This window comes from Chenopodium album, chromosome 16, assembly GCF_948465745.1.
Source record: "Chenopodium album chromosome 16, dcCheAlbu1.1, whole genome shotgun sequence".
Taxonomy (NCBI): domain Eukaryota; kingdom Viridiplantae; phylum Streptophyta; class Magnoliopsida; order Caryophyllales; family Amaranthaceae; genus Chenopodium; species Chenopodium album.
The window spans coordinates 16,398,844-16,403,569 of record NC_137849.1 but is presented as its reverse complement, the minus strand read 5'-3'; the positions used below and the strand labels follow the sequence as shown (position 1 = coordinate 16,403,569).

General features: G+C 39.2%; 1 non-coding gene across 1 annotated transcript; it reads right to left on the bottom strand.

Moving 5' to 3' along the window:
- Window positions 1-2,937: 2,937 nt before the first annotated feature.
- Window positions 2,938-3,043, bottom strand: LOC145587177 (small nucleolar RNA R71). Its single transcript, XR_014101201.1, has one exon. It is a non-coding gene; the product is annotated as a small nucleolar RNA R71 (small nucleolar RNA).
- Between the last annotated feature and the right edge of the window lie 1,683 nt (window positions 3,044-4,726).

The window sequence follows — 4,726 nt, the reverse complement described above, 5'->3', positions numbered from 1 at the left end:
GAGACGAAGGGACGGCCTTAAGGTCATGAAGCCAAAGGCGTCCCAATAATAAGTTGAAAGAGGCTTTGATGTCTACCAATTGGAAGGTGGTAGCATGTTCAATAACTCCTGTCGTAACATTCATCGTTATGGTATATGCTCTTATGCCTTGCGTAGATGGAGACAAATCTTCATCACTTATTCCTAGCATTCTCGCAGTTCAAAGTGGGCAAACATTGATTGCTGACTCATTATATACAAGAGTCATTGGGACATTCATTCTCTTGCAGATTACTATGAGGTTTAAGGCTTTACTGTGCTTATCACCTTCAAGAGGTAAGTCCTTGCAGAAAAGGTGATTAGATTGCTAGGGCTAGGGAGATCACTCGTGAGGAAGTTAGCCAACCCCTCGGGAGTGGTTTCTGAGTCTATTCCTACCTTAGCTAAGGCATCCATTAATGCGACTCTATGCTCATGGGATGTGGCTAGTAATTTCCATACGTTCATCTCGACCTTAGTCTTCTTAAGTTGTTTGACAACATCATTGTATTTTATGATTGGTATGGGAACTTGTTGAGTAGTAGGAATGGGTTGCGTTGTGATACGAGGTTGCATTCTCCCTGATCTTTTGAGGACGTCAATAGGAGAATACTCTTCATCCCAAATGTCATCAATTGGGTAAATTGATGAAAGTGAACTTTCTTCCACATCTTTAAGGTAAACATCCTCATCATCACTGTCATATACTCCATTGATGCTAATATATTTTCCTGGTTGGATTTAAACCAACTTTTTTATTGTCAATCAATCCTTGGACTAGATCGTTCAATTTGAAACAGTGTTCTATGGTATGCCCTCCTAATTGATGGTATGGACAGTAGAATCTATCGGTCCTTTTTAGTGATTCAAATAGTCTTGGTTTGAGAGGTTTGATCTTCCCACTCTTGAAGAGCATTTGAAACATGTTGGCATAAGAAGTCTCAATGGGCGTGTATACCTTGTTACTCCTTTTGAGTGTCTCAATTACTTTGAGAGAGAAAGGTTGATGAGTGTCATTTATGGCACTCATTTGTTTTCTTTTAGGGTGATTTTAGATTGCTTTTATAGCTCTTTTCATTCCCTTTTCTTTAATTTTGCTCTTCATTTCTTTAGTTTGCACTTTCCTTAGTTGATTTTCCATTTTCGTGTATTTCTTGGTTTATTTTGTCTTTTTCCCTTTTATTTGTTTGTTTTCTTTCATTTTCAGGTTAAGATCGTTGTCCAAGGATTCCCGAGGTTTCTTTCCGGGTTTTTCATTGATTGGGATGCTTAGTGTCTTCCATTTGAAGACCAAGTATGGAGATGTGCAAGTTCCAAGTTTCCTTAGGCCGTGCATTTAAGCCGTGGGGGCACCAATTTTGGTGTTGAACCCACCTTTAAGGTGTTTAGAATCTGCCATGCTCCGTCTTCATCAAGCACACCAAGTGGAGCGCACGAGGAGCGTCCAGTTAAAGGGGAAGAGAGCTGCTCTGTTCCCAGGTGCGGGCGCGCTCGACAATGGCGCGACCATGCAGTGTGGTGGCGCGGCCGCGCGGTGCTCTGGCGCGGCCGCGCCTGTTGCTCCCCCTATTCCGTACCCTCTTTTGGGCGGCCGCGCATCTTCTTGAAGAAGTTCGTGCCTGTACGAGTCTATTTTGGGCGATCTAACAAACTTCTCTTTGTTAGCTTCACTATATATAGATTTTTCTTCTATTTTTAGAGAGAGGATTTTTTAGATGAGAGATTTTTAGAGAGAGAATTCATTAGAGAATTTTTGGAGATTAGATAATTCATTAGAGAAGAATTTTAGAGAGAGAGAAACTCATGGTTGATGATTGATGATTCTAAGCACATTTCCTTTGATTTCATCAAAGTTTGTAAGGATTTCTTTTACTTTAATGTAATCTTTAGCTTTTGATTTCAATTGTTTTGTTGATTGTTCAAGTTTATTGATTAGTTGATTGAATTTGTTTGATTGAAATGATGATGATGAATTTGTTGAATTGTTTAGATTTGATCTTGACTTCTTCCATGGATTGTGAGTAGTTTACTTTCTAGGGATGTGGTGAAGCTTGTTTGAGTGATGGATCATAGCTAATTGGGGGTTTTTGATTGATTTAGCATTGTGATTAAATTGGTTGATTGATTTTGTACATGAGTGTGATTAGTTAAAGAGTAGCTAACTTTAATATCATACTAAATTGCATTGTATACCTGTATTGATACAGACAATTGATTTGTAGCTCGCATTTGTCGATTGAGCTTGGTTAGTGACGTTCCTAATTTGAGTCTTTCGTAGTTGGCGCTAGTTAGACCTCTAGGAGATAGCTTGTCGAGCTCTTTTCATTGCATTGTCTATCTTCTCTTTTAGGCTACACTTATAGCCGTGTTACTAATTGTTTCTTTGAGATTGTATGCATAGGACAAGAGGAAGGACTTTAGTACCACTTGATCCGGAAATTGAGAGGACAATTGCAAGGATAAGAGTTGCTAGACGTTCTTTGAGTTCTAGCCCTTAAAGTGAAGAAGAACCACAACAAGAAAAACAAGCAAGGATGGGAGAAAATCCAAGGGTTGCTTTGAAGGAGTTGGGAACTCCCGGTGCCCAGAGATTTGAGAGTGGTATTGCTTCACCTACAACACTGGCAAATGACTTTAAAATAAGGCTGGCAATGATCACTTTGATAGAGAGGCGACAATTTAGTGGGGCCAAGCATGAAAGCCCACTAAATCATCTCAAGGAGTTCGAAAAGTATTGCAACACTATCAAAGTGAATGGAATTTCCCAAGAATTCTTCCACGTCAAGCTTTTTCCCTTTTCCCTCACAGGGCGTGCCTTGGAATGGCTAGACAAGGAGGTCAAGCCGAATTCTCTAAGGACATGGGACGAAGTGACCAAGGAATTTCTATCTCATTTCTATCCACAAAAGAAAACAGCGGAGGCTAGAGCTTTGATTCAAGGTTTCAAGCAAAAGCCTAGTGAAAGTCTCTATGAAGCATGGGAGAGGTACAAGGAGTATTTAAGAGAATATCCTCACCACGGAATTCCTACTTACCAAATTATTCAAATCTTCTATGGTGGCCTTAGTCCTCAAGAAAAGTAAAGTTTAGATGGAGGAGCCAGAGGTCCCATTATGAATAAAACGGAGGAGGAAGTTGTAGACATAATTGAAGACGTAGTGAGCTACTATAGAGATTAGCAAGACGGAGAAAGGGAGTCAACTAGCAAGAGTAGCTCTTCGGTGTACTCGGTTGATCATCTAAATGCAATCAACAATCTATCCTCGCAAATGACAAACTTGGGGAAGGAAATGTCCGCTATCAAGGCAAAGTTGGAAAGTGCTACCTCCCAAGTTTTGAATCTTCCCTCCCAATTTAAGGGGAGAGGTAAGTCTTCTAATTCTCAACCCTCTCCCTCTTCTAGTAACATGCCTAGTGGTTTCTTGTTTTGTGATGTTTGTGGATCGTTTGACCATGATGCTTCTAATTGCCCTCATGCATGTATGGATGTTTGTGATGATCAAGATGGAAATGTGAATGGGCATGTGAATTATGTGTCAAAAAATAATGATTCTAGGTTTGAGAATCAAAGAGGTCAATGGAATAGGAATTACAACAACCATGGGAATTTTGACAACTATAACCAAGGTGGTGGTAATAGGAACCAAGGGAACCAAAATTCCCGAGGTAACTATAACAACCAAGGTTATAGTAGCCAAAATCAAAACCAAAATTACGGTAATCATAACCAAGGTTATGGTCAAAATCAAAATAGGGATAATTGGAACAACCAAGGTAGGGGAAAATTTCAAAACAATGCTCAAAGGGGTCCCCCACCCGGTTTTGTTCCAAAGACCCAAGGTGATAATTCCTATGCTCAATCCTCATCTTCTAGAACTAACTTGGAGGAGATCATTGAAAACCAAACAAAAATTTTGAACACTTACATCGCAGTGAGTGACAAGAAGTTCAATGAGATGATGACACACAACAAAATGTTTGAGACCCAAATCACTCAACTAGCCAACACCTTTTGCATGAGGATGATAAAATGCTGTGTCGTTACTCATGCCAAAAGGTGTGAATTTTCTCTTAAATGTCTTCTTTTGTCCTTGATTTTTCATAGCTAGAACCTCATTCAGATTAAAGGTGCTAACATTGTTTGGGTGGGTATTTTGGAAAAAGAAGGATTGTTGTTCGTCTTTCCTTTTCATCCACTATTGGAATTGTTAGCAGCTTTTTGTTTTGCAAGGTCGTCTTCAATGTTGATTCCTATGTTGTAGACGGCCTTGAAAGTACTCAAATTGCTTTGGTACTTGAGATGCTTAGAGTACTTTTCTTAGAGGTTCTTGATGAACATCCTTACAGATTACTTTTCAGTAGGAACCTCAACCATTTTGGCAGAAGTTTCCCTCCACTTGTTATAGAATGAAGTGAATCCTTCATTCTCTTTTTGTTTCAACATATCAAGTTCCCTATGGTCAGTTTCAACTTGAATGTTGCATTTGTATCTATCTATAAAACCGTTTGTTATTGAATCCCAAGAAGAGATCTTCTCTTTATTAAGGGAAAAGAACCATTGTTGACAAACGGTTTCTAAAGATAGTGAAAACAACAAATGAAAAGCCTTCCTATCAATCCCTTTAATGTTCATTATTATTTCAAAAGCTCTTAAGTGGAAGTAGGGGTTGTCAGTTGGCTTGAATCTTGGGATGTCATTGGCATTGAA